A 16,628-nucleotide genomic window follows, 5' to 3' on the forward strand; every position below is an offset into this window, starting at 1 on the left:
TCCCTTTACAGGGCCCTCTCACACCACATCCACTTCCTAAATTGTGAATGGGGCAACTTCCTACGTGCACATACACTTACACAACATGGCAATTGGTTAGCTTGTCAGTGTGATATCAATGTGCATGTTTTAGCAGTGTAAATGTAATTAAGTAATTAATAAGCCTACCTTTATCAGCTGCAGCTGAGATGATGTCTGTTTGAGGTGGATGCATACATTAACGCATGTGCATAGTGTAACTCTGCTGCTCAGTTACAGCTGATGTTTGAGGTGGATGCATATATTAACGCGCGTGCACAGTTTAACTCTGCTGCTCGGCTACAGCTGTTGTCCGTTTGAGGTGGATACATATATCAACTAACTTGTGGGGTGAATGCATCGACTTTGTAAAAGAATATACTAATAATAGTGTAATTTTTGGAAAAAGTAGCTTTGTCACCTTCTACCTATGCCAATCCTCAATACCTATGTGCAGTTTCACATATTTAGATTGACCACGTCAGTGAGTAGAAAAACGTGGAACAGACACACCCACAGACAGACAGAGTTTGTCATTATATAGTAAGGTAAAGAGAGAAAATGAAAATAAATCAGCTGACAATGTTAGAAAAAATCAAAAGCAGCATAAGAGAGACATGGATCAAAAGAGAAAAGGCAGGGGGCCCACAGAGACTGCCTATAGGACCCAGAATTTGGTGCTACACCCCTGAATAAGACAGAAATATCAGACTGCAACAGTGGAGTTAAAAAGGATTCTCACCAGCCTGAAATAAAATGATCTCAAAAGGGCTTAAAAAGATATCAACAAAGCTGCAAGTAGTGATAACCAGGCCCTGCACCTTCGCTCATGGCAACAATGCAGCAGGGACTAAGTAGAGAGAACTTATACTGGTGATACTGTAAAAGAGGGGATACTATTTGTTGTCATCTAGGCACCAGTGGTATGTTTTACACTGCAGCACCATTTGTTGTGACTTAAGCCGTAACATTAAATTAATAACAGTAACCAAATTATGGATAATATGGCACTATGAGCTCTCTAAGATATGACGGAGCCTGACCATTTAGAGCTTTATAAGTTAACAGTAGGATTTTAGATTCAATTCTGGATTTTACAGGGAGCCGAGAAGCTAAGAAGCTAAAACAGGAGAAATATGATCTCAAAGATAATTTGTAATTTTAACTAGTGCTGTCTCAGTGCTATGATGCACTCTAAATCCTGACTGAAATTCCTTAAATAAATCATTATCATGGAGAAAGTCACACAGCTGTTCTGCGACTAGGCCTACGTTTTTGAGGATTTTTGAAAGAAGGGGAAGATTAGATATTGGTCTATAGTTGGCTAACACCTCTGGATCCAGGGTGAATCCAAGATGAATTTAATGATTGAATTGTGGAGAATCTAACAGAGCTAAAGATGTGCAGCATGTCCTTATTGACAAATGTTTCAACATTTATATATGTGATGGTCGATCTAAGCAGCTGTAATGTTCATGATTTATAACATGTGATGTTATGATGTTATAGTTGTTCCACATATGATGTGTCTTAGGTTGTAAACAGACATTGTTTTATTCAGTCCACAAGGGGGCGTTTTAGTTTCACTGTTGGGTTCATAGACACAGTGGGGACTGCAGAAGCAGCGAGGAATTGGAATCAAGATGGCGGAGATAACAGAAATGTAAACAATTGCAACGGAGATTTATAAGTTCACTAAAGAGACTAAAAGCTACTTTGCTGTGTCAGAGTTTTATTCCAGAACTTTACACTGGTGACGAGGATTCAACTTTTATCCCCCCTCCGCGAACATGGCGTCTGCACTGCCGTCGTTCCCGGCTTTTGATATCAATGAAGATCAAAACTCATCCATCCGCTGGAAGAAGTGGTTACAGCGCTTTGAAAACTTAATAGTTGCTCTGGATATAAAGGATGATACAAGGAAACGTGCATTGCTTTTGCATTATGCTGGGGATGGTGTACAGGACGTCTTTGACACACTTACTGACACCAGAGAAGCAAAGGACTATAAATGCGCAAAAGACAAACTGAGTGAGTACTTTTCCCCTAAAATCAACATCGCCTATGAGACTTACAAATTCAGACAAGCTAAACAACTAGCAGGGGAAACACAATCACATAAGACTAAGGCAATTAGCAGCAACTTGTGATTTTCCAGATGTTGAAAGAGAGATCAAAACTATGATCATTCAAACGTGCATGTGCAATAAATTGCGGCGTCAAGCGCTACAGAAACCAGAGATGACGTTGACTGAACTCCTGTCACTCGGCAGAACCATGGCACTTGCTGAGATTCAAGCATCAGGAATGGAAGAAACACAACAAGGTGCAGCACAAGTAAATCCACGGGAAGAAGTTATGGCTGTTGAAATGGGAAGAGGGGTGGGAAAGAAAACTTGCTACAACTGCTCTGGTACTTTCCCCCACCATGAGGGAATGGTGTGACCGGCAACGGAGAAAATATGCAACGCTTGTGGGAAACAAAGACATTTTGCCAAATGTTGTCGCTCTAAACGGCCACAAAACAGCATCAGTGGTAAACATGAAGTGCATTATGTACACACCAGTGGAAGCAGCAGCACTACACCTCAAGCAACAGGTACCACAGACTCAGAGACTTCTGAGGAATATGTGTACACAGTTACCCGATCAAAAACAAATCTCCCACATACAAAGATAAAGGTCAGTGACTGCAATGTAAAAGTGATGCTTGATTCTGGGGCAACTGTAAACATCATTGATGAAGCAACTTATCAGAGATGCACAGAAATGAAAATTTGTGGCCGAAGTCGAATATTATTAAACGCTTGGCCGAATACCGAGTTCCGAATACCGAATATCATTGTTTAGTTTTTCATTAGTTTTTGCAGATGAACCCCCTCCAGATTAGTGTTGTCACGGTACCAAAATTGGGACCCACTGTGCGATACCAATGAAAATATCATGGTTCTGAGTAGTATCATGATACCACGGCAAAAATGAGGCAGATGTGCCTTTTGTCATTTATGCAAAGATAAATGACTTTTGTATAATACATCAATGATATTTCAGTGGAATAAATTACTTATTGACTTATTCATACTTCAAAAACAGCATCAATAAGTGATTAACATAGGGGGGATCAAAATAAAATAAATAAATAAAATAAAAATCAACCAGCGGGCAGGACGGTGGTGTGGTGGTTAGCACTCTTGCCTCACAGAAAGAGGGTTGCCGGTTCGATCCCGGGCGTGGGAGCCCTTCTGTGCGGAGTTTGCATGTTCTCCCCGTGTCAGCGTGGGTTCTCTCCGGGCGCTCCGGCTTCCTCCCACAGTCCAAAGACATGCAGACTGGGGACTAGGTTAATTGATAACTCTAAATTGTCCGTAGGTGTGAATGTGAGCGTGAATGGTTGTTTGTCTCTATGTGTCAGCCCTGCGATAGTCTGGCGACCTGTCCAGGGTGTACCCTGCCTCTCGCCCGATGTCAGCTGGGATAGGCTCCAGCCCCCCCCGCGACCCTCAAGAGGATGAAGCGGTTAGAAGATGAATGAATGAATGAAAAATCAACCAGCCACCCTCCTCCCCTGACAGTCCCTTCATAAGTAATGAACAGTCCCAAAAGTGCGGTGAGGTTTGTGGACCGTTACCTGCCACAAAGACAGAAATGTGAAAGGCTTGTTTCTCCTCTGGCTCGGCTGTTCAGGTAATTCTTGGCAGTCATGACACCAAGAAGAGGATATTATTGGAGCCGACTTCTCCATCGCTGGGTAAGCCGATGGCCGCCGTATTTGACAGGAATACATTAACGTTACTGTCTGTGTCTGTGACTCCCGTTCAACCCACAACAGATGGGATTCGCCTTTCATTTCTGCTGCTGGTTGAAATCTGTAGGCTGCTCGCACAGAGTGCTGAATGATTTAAGCCTATTTTGCTCGCTCAAAACTATTTTTAGTCGCAAATGCGAGTGCCATGACAGGCGGATCGCCACACTGCCGACATTTTATTCCGCCCGTCACGGCACGCCGTTTGATTGCGTTATCAAAACACGCCACTATTATTCGGCCTTGCTTTTAACTTATTCCACCGAATACCATGTGTTATTTGCAATATTTGGCCGAATATATTCGGTTACCGAATATTCAGTGCATCCCTATCAGAGACTGAGACATAAGCTCTCACTCACTAAATGCACAGTTCCCATCTTTCCTTATGGTTCGTGCACACCACTGCCTACCCTGGGAAAATTCACCTCACTGGTGGAATCCAAATCACGGTTCACAAACGCAAGTACAACACTGCCAGTCAACTGGGACTAATCAAAGTTGCTAACACACTCCACACAGCTCCACAGCAGCCAGTGCAGCCTACGACAATCTCAAACCAGACAGAGATGAATGCAGTAGGTGAACTCCTCACTGAGTATGCTGACCTCTTTCATGGGGTGGGAAAATTAAAGGACGTTCAAGTCAAGCTGCACATAAGGAAAGACATTCCTCCAGTCATGCAACCTCACAGAAGAGTACCGTTTCATGTCAGGAAGTGAATTGAAGGTGAACTACAACGCTTAGAGGAACTTGACATCATCGAGAAAGTGGACGGGCCCACTCCATGGGTTTCTCCAATTGTTCCTGTTCCAAAGCCAAAAGACCCAGAAGGAGTGCGTGTTTGTGTGGACATGAGGATACCAAATCAAGCCATCGAACGAGAAAGACATCTCACATCTACAGTAGATGACGTAATACAAGCGCTCAATGGAGCCAGGTTCTTCTCAAAACTGGATTTAAACTGTGGGTAACATTGGCTGGAACTGGAGTCATCATCACGATATATCACAACATTCTCCACTCATGTAAGACTACAATGCTACAAAAGACTGAGTTTTGGAATTTCCTCGGCAACAGAGGTATTTCAAAATGCCATTCAGCAAGCCCTGGATTGTATCCCAGGAGTCATCAACCTGAGCGATGACATTTTGGTGTTTGGCAGAACGAAGGCTGCCCATGATCAAGCTCTAAGAGCAACATTTCAGCGACTTAAGGAGAAGAACCTGACTCTCAACAAGGCCAAATGCTCCTACGCACAAACCACTCTGGACTTCTTCGGCTACACATTCACAGATGGAGGTTTCTCTCCTGATCCCAAGAAGGTTCAGGCGCTGCATGATGCTGCTGCCCCAGCCAATGCCAGCGAGGTCCACAGTCTGCTTGGCATGGCAAATTACAGTGCCCGCTTCATCAAAGATTTTGCCACTATAACTCAACCTTTGAGGGAACTTACCAAAAAAAATGTTTCCTGGACTTGGACAGAGGAACACCAGAAGTCCCTTGATAAAATGAAACAAAGTCTAACAAGTGATGCTGTCATGACCTACTTTGACCTGTACAAACTAACTGAACTGGTGATTGATGCAAGTCCAGTGGGTCTTGGGGCTGTGTTGGCACAGAGAAGTGGCCCACATGAACCAGCCAGAGTGATAAGCTATGCAAGCAGAGCCTTGTCCCCCATTGAGCAAAAATATTCACAAACAGAACGTGAGGCTCTCGCCATTGTGTGGGGCTGTGAACATTTTCACATGTATCTTTATGGGGCACCATTTACCCTTGTCAGTGACCACAAACCTTTGGAATGCATTTTCAACAACCCCAAATCCAAGTCGCCAGCTCGTATAGAACGCTGGAGTCTACGTCTTCAGCCTTACAACTACACAGTCTGTTACAAATCTGGCAAGAACAACCCAGCAGATTACATATCACGCCACCCTGCACATGTGTCACATGTTTTTCAGGATGTTTCAAACACCGAACAACAAGTGGAAGAATATGTGAACTTTGTTACTGCAAATGCCATCCCTAAGGCAATGACACTAACAGAAATTCAGAATGCAACCAAAGCTGACCCCACTCTATGCAAAGTCATCCAACTCATCAAAGGAGGCTCATGGGGGTCGCTATCTGAAAAACAGGATTTTGATGGAGTTGATATTGCTGCACTAAAATCATTCCATAAAATCAAAGATGAACTGACAGTAACCGCCACTGATGACACTGTACTTCAGGGCACAAAGATTGTTATCCCCATTCTTTACAAGTCAGGGCAATATCACTTGCACATGAAGGCCACCAGGGGCTGGTCAAAACAAAAAAACTGATCAGGGAGAAAGTCTGGTTCCCTGGCATTGACAGACAGGTAGAAACCATGATAGCTAGCTGCATCCCATGTCAGGCCGTTGTGCCCAATCACACACAAGAACCTTTCCGTATGTCTGAACTGCCATCATCGCCGTGGGAAAAAGTTGGTGTAGACTTCTGTGGTCCATTCCCCTCTGGTGACTACCTTTTAGTGGTCATTGATGAATACTCCAGGTATCCAGAGGTAGAGATTATGCAGTCCACGTCAGCCAGAGCCACAATTCCTAAACTTGATAAAATATTCTCGACGCTGGGAATTCCGCTTGAGGTCAAAACAGATAATGGCCCACCCTTCCAAAGCTCGGAATTTGCAGATTTCGCAACATACATGGGCTTCAGACATAGGAAGATAACTCCACTCTGGCCTCAGGCCAATGCAGAGGCTGAACGTTTTATGCGCACCCTTGAAAAGGCTGTATGTGCTGCAGGGCTGCCCCTGACCAAATTGGGGCTCTAAGCAAAATTTTATTTGGAGGCCCCCATCCCAAATGTATCATAGGTACAAAATGACCGTACAACAACTTGCCATTTAACTTGACAACCTTTACTGGCAATGACAAATGTATTGTAGATACAGTAGTTTGGCTGTATGAGTCAAATAAAATAAAAAATTCAACCTGAAATAAATAAATAAATAAATAAATCTGAGTCACAAATAGCCATCAATTACTCATCAAAAGAAAGTAACTTCCACCACCTCAATCCCCCACCCTTGATTAAACACTGAAAATAAAATAAAAGAGGGAGACAGGTTTTCCCTATTTAATCTTATTTTGTTATATTTCTCCCTCTCCCCTCTCTGGAGGCGTCTGATCTCCCTCAGTCCTCTGCCTCTCCCACCTTAATTAAACACTGAAAACAGAAATAAAATACAGAGACATTCTTTTCTATTTTCATCTTATTTAGCTATATTTCTCCCTCTCCCCTCTCTGGGAGCATCCGACCTCCCGGCCCCGCACATACCCCCGAGGCTTGGGTCTCCCCCTCCGTGGAGCCCGCCCGCCCTCCCGTCCCAGCACATACTCCTGAGGCTCTTTTGGACGACATGTCGACAACTCTTCACCTGCTGCAGCTCTGCAAGTGCCTGCCAGCGCATGTCTCTTATTGGTCAGATGTCGAGTGCTGTCAATCATTGCAGCGACAAATGGGTGGTCAGGTCTCTTCTCTCCTTCCTCGAGCTGATTCTACGCACGCCTCACGGTACCGCATGTGCGCATCCATTGCGCACATGCGTCCCCTCGCGCAAAATGTGGACCCCATGGAAGATGAGGCCCTACGCACAGCGCGTGTTCTGCGTTTAGGGAGGGGTGGCCCTGACGTGCTGCACATGTTGAAGGCCACCCATGGAAATAGACTCTGTACGCATTCCTCCGTAATTACCGTGCCACGCCTCACTGCTTGACTGGAATAGCTCCTGCTGATGTGCTGTTTGGGAGGCCCCTTCGAATCAAGCTACCTGGATCTCCTCTTCCCTTCCAGTCTCCGACTGATGCGTCACTATGACAGGCAGATGCCCTGGCAAAGAACAGGATGAAACAAAATGCTGAGTGGATGCGCCATGTTGCTCCTTTGGCTCTGAGAGTGGGCGACATGGTCCTGTGTCGTCAAAAGAAGGAAGGGAAGCTATGCCCTGCCTACAACCCCCACACATAAAAGGTCATTGCTATCAAAGGTTCCATGGTGACAGTCAAACGCAACGACCATGTCATCACCAGCAACTCATCCCACTTCAAGACTCTACCAGCAAATGAAAATCACCCCTCTCAGTCAGATGGTTTGAAGGTCACGAGTGGTGGACGAGATGTCATGGACTGGACTGAAATCCTTCCTGAACAAACCCCAGCACCCTTAGCCCCTGATCCCCCTGACCCTCCTGGGTCACAGTCACCTGTTCGCAGATACCCAGTCAGGATGAATAGAGGATCCCCATCATACCTCACTGACTTTGAATAATGTGGACAGTTTTCAAAAAAAAAAGTAAAGAAAGGAGGGTTGTAATGTTCATGATTTGTAACATGTGATGTTATGATGTTATAGTTGTTCCACATGTGATGTGTCTTAGGTTGTAAACAGACACTGTTTTATTCAGTCCACAAGGGGGTGTTTTAGTTTCACTGTTGGGTTCATAGACACAGTGGGGACTGCAGAAGCAGCGAGGAATCGGAATCAAGATGGCGGCGATAACAGAAATGTAAACAATTGCAACGGAGATTTTTAAGTTCACTAAAGAGACTGCATTTTTTCATCTGCGTAATATTGCGAAAATTAGGCCTATCCTGACCCGAAAAGATGCATAAAAATTGGTCCACGCTTTTGTTACCTCAAGGCTGGATTACTGTAACTCTCTATTATCAGGTAGCTCTAGTAAGTCCTTAAAAACTCTCCAGCTAATTCAGAATGCAGCAGCACGTGTACTAACGAACTAATAAACGCGATCATATCTCTCCTGTTTTAGCTTCTCTGCACTGGCTCCCTGTAAAATCCAGAATTGAATTTAAAATCCTACTGTTAACTTATAAAGCTCTAAATGGTCAAGCTCCGTCATATCTTAGAGAGCTCATAGTGCCATATTATCCCACCAGAACACTGCGCTCTGAGAACGCAGGGTTACTCATGGTCCCTAAAGTCTCCAAAAGTAGATCAGGAGCCAGAGCCTTTAGCTATCAGGCTCCTCTCCTGTGGAATCATCTTCCTGTTACCGTCCGGGAGGCAGACACCGTCTCCACATTTAAGACTAGACTTAAGACTTTCCTCTTTGATAAAGCTTATAATTAGGGCTGGCTCAGGCTTGTCCTGTACCAGCCCTTAGTTAGGCTGACTTAGGCCTAGTCTGCCGGAGGACCCCTCTGTAATACACCGGGCCCCTTCTCTCCTTCTCTCTCTCTCTCTCTCTCTCTCGTATCCTATTACTGCATCTAGCTAACCCGGCCATTCTGGACGTCACTAACTGGGCTTCTTCTCCGGAGCCTTTGTGCTCCACTGTCTCTCAGATTAACTCGTATCGCAGCGGTGCCTGGACAGCGTGACGTGTGTGGTTGTGCTGCTGCCGTGGTCCCGCCAGATGCCTCCTGCTGCTGCTGCCATCATTAGTCATTAGTCATACTTCTTCTGTTATTATACACATATGATTATTGTCACACATGTATACTGCCAGGTATTAATACATACTTTCAACATATTGTACCGCAGTAACCAGAACTATAACTATAATATTATTACTTTCATTAATATTGTTGTAAGCTACTGTCATTACCTGCATCTCTCTCTCTCTCTCTCTCTCTGTGTCATATGGATTACTGTTAATTTATTATGCTGATCTGTTCTGTACGACATCTATTGCACGTCTGTCCGTCCTGGAAGAGGGATCCCTCCTCAGTTGCTCTTCCTGAGGTTTCTACCGTTTTTTTTTCCCCGTTAAAGGGTTTTTTGGGGGAGTTTTTCCTTATCCGCTGTGAGGGTCTTAAGGACAGAGGGATGTCGTATGCTGTAAAGCCCTGTGAGGCAAATTGTGATTTGTGATATCGGGCTTTATAAATAAAATTGATTGATATTAGCACGATCTTTTCTTATAAAGATGCTCTTGGCTCTTCGGCTTACATGCATCCAAGTCCAACGCGCTCCAGCGCTGTCAAATGTTTTAAAGTGACCATGAAATCCAAAACACTTCTCTCCTCTGGTTCAAAACGTTTATTTCCAAAAAACTTAGGGGTTTCTTACCGCATCATGGAGTGACAGACAGATCATATCGGTTCATTTCTTTCTTTTCCATTCATTCAAACAAAACAAAAAACAACACTTAGCAGCGGTCTAAAACCGTATGGCTGCGTGCCTGAAACCGAGAGCTCCCCCGGCCCCAATAGCCAACACTAATATATCCCAGGTGCTGCAGTCACCTGTCTGCAAAGAGGAGGCGGAGGTGAGAAATGGCATCAATTATGCATAGCAGCGAATAATCAAAATTAGCAACAATTCACAATTTCATAATTGTTATCAAATCAACTCATTATTCAAACCAGAATATTTCATGTTCATATCTCATAACCAATCAGACAAATAATAATAGCAAACTAGAAAAAATAAAATATTCCTCAAAACATAAATCAAGCATTTGGCTCCAACAGAGACCAAAAGCTACTTTGCTGTGTCAGAGTTTTATTCCAGAACTTTATAGCAGCTAACTTTCGCTGGCCCAAGCACTTATCTGACAACACAGCAGAAATCAGACCTGGGGTCAAATTAAAACCTGCATTTATTTGCCAGAAGTGTGGCCACGCTGGAGTTTAATTGTGAATCGGCTTTTGTAGAGGACCTACTATGCTTTCTCCCATCTCCTTCATGTTTTATATAGCATTATAGCTGTAGGTCTTGGCTACCTAGCTAACCAAAGATATTCTGTTGAAACGCTTGTGCTTGTGCTATTCAGCGTACAGTAAATTAAACTGCTGGCTGGGTGGTCTCAGTAAGATGAATTTAATGATTGAATTGTGGAGAATGTAACAGAGCTAAAGATGTGCAGCATGTCCATATTGACAAAAGTTTCAACATTTATATGTGTGAGGTGTGAAACTCTTCCACCCAGGCCCTGAGCTTGTCCTGGCAGAAATGAGACACAGGTATTGGATCCTGCGTGGCCGCCAAGCAATACGGCAACATCAATACCAGTGTCAAGACTGCCGGAGATGGAGAGCCAATCCCGTCATTCCCAAAATGGCAGACCTTCCTCCGGCCCGTCTCAGGCTTTACAAACCCCCCTTTTGGTCCACAGGCATGGATTGCTTTGGGCCTTTCACAGTGAAAATTGGCCGACGCACAGAGAAAAGGTGGGGTATTCTCTTTAAATGCCTAACAACACGCTGCATTCATATTGAGCTGCTTGACCATATGGATGCAGATACATTTCTCATGGCCTTCAGGAGATTTGTCTCAGGTAGAGGAAAACCCTTCGAACTCTTTTCTGACTGTGGGACCAATTTCAAAGCAGGAGAGGCAGAGCTACAAAGTGCTTTCCAGGCCATGGCACCTGATGTGCAGGAGCAACTAGCTCACTCACAGGTAAACTTCAGGTTCAATCCTCCATTTGCCCCGCATTTCGGTGGGAGCTGGGAACGGGAAATTAAATCCATCAAGATAGCCCTCAACGCGGCTGTAGGAAGCCAAACAACATCAGAAACGGTCCTGCACACAGTCTTAGTGGAGGTGGAGGGCATCTTGAATTCAAAACCTCTGGGATATGTCTCCTCTGACCTCGCTGACCCGGACCCGGTCACACCAAATGTGTTGCTCATGGGGCGGCCGGCTGCTTCCCTTCCTCAGGCCATCTACTGTGAAAGTGACCTCCTTAGCAGACGTAAATGGCGTCACAGCCAGATCTTGGCTGATCAATTCTGGACAGCCTTCCTTCGCCACTATCTCCCCAACCTTCAAACCAGGCAAAAATGGGGAACTGACCAGGAGAACCTGGACACCGGTCAGGTGGTGATGGTCATTGATCCACGATATCCTCGAGCATCCTGGCCTGTTGGAAGAATAACCAAAACTCACCCTGGGAAGGATGGTAATGTTCGCAGTGCCACAGTGGCAATCAAAGGCCACGAATACCTATGTCCTGTCTCCAGGTTAATCCCTCTCCCTGAAATGGACACCTAACTGATACGTATTTGCTGCACAAATCCGGGGGCGGCTGTCAGAAATCCATTCATTCCCTGCACTAACCCTCCTCTCCAGAAGGAGACACTGAACATTTTAATCTGAAGCACCAGTCTCAGTGGGACTACGCCCACTTCCTGGGACGCCTCCTATAAAAGGGCGGTCCAAATTGACACTCACTCTTTGTCCTTGGTTCCAAACAAATGCCATGCCATGTGTCTGTTGAAACCACATCAATGTAAGTAATGAAAGCTGCAAAGTGGTGATTTATTCGCTTCAAGAGTTTATTTGTTATTTTATTCATTTATTCTGATATGACCTTAGTTGACATGAAATTTAATATCTTTGATCCTTGATGATATTAAGTGATATTGATATTTGTTGATATTGATGATATTACCTAATGCTATTTTCTGTTCTTGTCTAGAACCATGGCAAACTCAACTTTGAAACTCAACTTTTGAAAAATAAACATTTGTTGATTTAACAGAAAACATTTCCTGGTGGTGTGTGGCTCCAGTAGAACTCCATTGTATACAACACCTATATAAGCAGCTAACTCGTGCTAGTTCAGTTAGCCAACAGCACAGCAGCAATCAGACCTGGGGTCCGTTTCACAAAGCAGGTTCAACAAACTCTGAGTCTAATCCTGAACTCTGAGTTGATCTACTCTGAGATAGGAAACTCTGAGTTTCCGGTTCCAGAACAGCTGATTTGAATCAGTTTAATCAACTCAGAGTAGTTTCACCTGGAGTTAAGCGCCTGCACCACGACTATAAAAAGCCAGCATCAATGGAGCCCCGATTCGACGAGTCACCATGGCAACGGGGAAGAGGAGGGCTGCGTTTTTCACCCCACTAGAATTAGAAATCTTAATGCGCTCATACGGCGAGTTTGCACATGTTTTCAAAAAGAAGTGCAACACCGCTGCAGCTGCAAAAGAGAGGGAGACGGCGTGGGAGAACATTGCTGCTCGGGTCAATGCATAAGTTTAAATGTAGTCCTTTGCAATCACAATAATATTACTGGGGAAAACTGCTTGAATGGTAGCCTATTAATTTATTTCATTTAGGTGCAATCCCGCGGGGGAGAAGCGCACTTGGCAGCAGTTTAGGATGAAATATAAAAACACTGTTCAAACAGGTAAGACCTCGGCATAATCTCATGGGGGTACCTCATTTTGATCATGTTTTACATTGTAAAGTAAATATTAAGTGGCTGTTTGACTGTGCAGTTGTTTTATCCCCAACATAATGCTGTTTTCACACACATAAATGTCTTCTCATCTATATCATGTTCTGTTAAATAATTAAGCCTGTTTAAACTAACACAGACTTCTACTCAGCCAACAGAAAGAAGGCAGATGCCCGTAAAACGAGCACACTTTTCTGACCGCACTGCATACAGTTGCTTTACTCAAGTGCTCAGCGTCTCCGACATTGTACAAAAAACTTCCATTTGCAAAGAAACGCAACGCAACACACAATATCTGCTGGGATGTGAGAGCATGACTATGACTGGTAATGTTGCAAATGTAAGGACGAATTAGGTTGTGTATGTAGATGATGGACTGTGACGTGAAACGGTAGGATACAGCTCAAAAAGATAATTGTGTGGAAATGCTAGAACATCTATGCGCGGTCTGATAACCATCTCCCGACGAATATTTAATTCTCTGCGCAGTAATTCTGCACCTTCATCCACGGGATCGTTATCAAAAGGACATGCCATGTAGTAGTGAAAAAAGTCGCCACCTACTGTGCCTAATGGACTTCTAATATACTGACTCTGATTTTTTTTTTAAATGACAGACAGCAGAACTAGGCTTCGCCAAAACTCACCTGCTGACTGAATGAATGAGGAAATCAAATGGAGTGTGTGGCTCTGAAAGAGGGCGGAGACAGAGAGAAACTGGAGGTTCATTGAGAAAAACCTGGTCCCGACCAGGTTAGGTTCATAGAGTCTGTTACTGCGGTAACTGACCGAGAGCTTAAGTTACCTCTCTCTCTGAAACAGGCTAGAGTTACCCCTCTTTCTCTGGTTTGAGTTACCTCCCTTTTTGAAACGGAAAACTCAGTTTCCCTCATTTCAGGGTTAACAGACTCTGAGTTTTCACTAAACCTGCTTTGTGAAACGGACCCCTGGGGTCTAACTAAGACCTGCATTTATTTGTCAAAATGTGTGGCTGCACTCTGAGGGGCTGTCCACACCAAAGCGGGTATTTATAAAACCGTGACTCTTTGCTCACGGTTTGGCCTTTCATCCACACATAACCGCAGTTTTGGGCCCCTGTAACGAGTTATTTGTAACCGGAGTCCAGGGTGAACTTTTTGGAAAAGTCCGGTGTCAGCAGTCATGTGTGGACAGGATAACCGCAGTTATTTTGTCTCCTCTCCATTGTATGACATCACAGTGTGCGATGTAAACAGAAAACAGCTGTGTTATTACCCAATCCAGTGTGTGCGAGAGACGATTACTAAACAAAATACTTCTGCTATTTAGCAGCATATCAGCACTTTGTGGCTGTATCATACAACTAACGCTACACAATGTTGCCCCCCCCCCCCCGATTGAAAAAATATGTGATAGCCTGTTCTGAGCAGAGAACAAGGGCATTAAGATCTGCATCGAGAGGGGACTGCAAGGTTCCACAAAGAAACTATGCTTTTGGTCAATCCTCCTTTTCTGTCAAGGCCATCAGAGAATGGAATAGGTTTCCCAGTGACATGAAAATTAATGCAAATCATAAAAGCTACTGCCTTGTCACAAAAAATGGCTCCTAAGTAATCAGTGTTGCCAACACTAGGTGGTCCTGTCTGATTTCCTGCCAGTGTTGTTTGTTTTTTGCTCTTAGGCTCTGTATACACTTAGAATGTTACTACTGTTCACTGTTACCTCAGTCCTGCTTTACTACAACTCTTCTGTAACTCTTAATTACCACTGCTGGTATTTGATTTCTCTCTGCAACTCCGAACTACCATGGTTGGTACTTAAAAAGAAACTGTAAGATGTCAATATTGTCTTTTCACTGTAAACTTAATTTTTATTTATATTTATAATAGGCTAAACAGCACTTTATATAAGCACAATAGGTGCATTTTACCTCACTGTAAACTGCTGAGTTTTAAAAATGCCGGCTATTTTGTTGCTTTCTGTTGACATCACATCCCTCCTTGAGTATATCCAATCAGCACCAAGTAATCCCCAAGCCCCAGCCAGGAGTCTTTCGGGGCCGTTCTGAGTACCTACTCCGAGGCAGGGACTTGTTTAGCCTCTGTAAAAGTTCCGGAACTCTGCCCTTCAGGGGTGGTTCCTGCGGTGGAGACACGCACCAACGGCCCCGGCCCCGTAAAATTACCCCGAAGTTCCTGCGGTGGAAACGGGCCTACTGTGTGGTATGCTGTGCATATTGTGTGGTATCATATGCCGTATAGCATTATGTGCCATGCAGCGTGCGGGGCATACATGTGCATGTCACGTGAGACTCTTATATATGTATATGATGTGTGTGTATCTGATGTTGTGTGTTAATTGTGGATTGTGTATTTTGTTGTGTTTCATGTTTTATGTTAGAGGACTACAGATGGAAATTAGCCTTTAGCTAAATCTGGTGCAAACATCTTTTTGTTTTGTAAACAGTTAATGCATGTGCATGCTGTCCTTTTTATAAACTAAAATAAACTAAACTCAACCACATCCAGCAACAGAGACGCAAGAGTGTGCTATTACGGAGACTGCATAATAGTACACTTGTTGTTGTTTTTCCGGTAATGACGTTTTACTGCCTTCTGATTGGCTACAATGGCCTTACAGTTAGGAGTTATATTGCCACCTACTGCTTTGGCATGTGTATTACATTGCTTGTTAGTGGAATTTGCGGTGTCATGTGGACGGAGGTATTTTTATTACACCGCTTGTATGGATGCAGATTTTTTAAAAACTTGAGGCCAAAAAAGTTCAGTTTTAAAAATACCCCTGCTCGTGTGGACTAGGCCTAAGTTTGATTGTAGATCTGCTTTTGAAGAGAACCTATTATGCCTTGAAGAATATTTAGGACTTAGGATGCTCTGGTTTAAGGCTTTAATTCAACTCAATTGTATGTCGGTTACAGTGGCACTATATTCACCTTATTTTCAAACACGGAAGTAAATAGTGATCAACTTCCATGTTTTTGTGCGTGACTTCCGGTCAGCTGCTTTCCCCTGCTGGAGCTAATGATGCAAGCTAATTTTTTTCAGTTTTCAATTGTTTATGTCAGTCAATCAGTTAGTTAGTTAGTTAGTCTGTGTAATTTATATAGAAAACTGCCCACGTTTCCGTTATCCGGTAATTGCCGGTAAAAATAATTCCCTCTAAACGCAAATAAGTCGCACATCAATCAAAAACTATGAACCAAAAAAACACAATCTATTCCGAGTGAGACAAACTGCTTGATCCCTGTCTCCAGTGTACCAGCAGAGAACCTGCAGAACCGAATCAGCGAAAAAACACACCGGACTACACAGCCTCTCTACCTGAGCACCTGAAGCTGCCGCTTGCACCCTCGACACACAGACACACAGACGGTGCTTCTGCATGCCAGCCAAACGTTTGTGCAAGTGTGAGAAGTGTTATTAAGCCAGTTCAATTCAAATAAACACAAGAAGTTTGTGCTCTAGAGAAAGGAACAGCACTCAGTGAATAACCTCCTAAGCCCTATGATAAGCTATTATGGCAAGGCTTAACTATACAGACCAGTGAGCAGTGATAACTAACATGTCTTTGGGGTCATCGGGTGGGAACCTCCTTTCACCAG

Source organism: Epinephelus fuscoguttatus, linkage group LG19 (genome assembly GCF_011397635.1).
Source record: "Epinephelus fuscoguttatus linkage group LG19, E.fuscoguttatus.final_Chr_v1".
NCBI lineage: Eukaryota > Metazoa > Chordata > Actinopteri > Perciformes > Serranidae > Epinephelus > Epinephelus fuscoguttatus.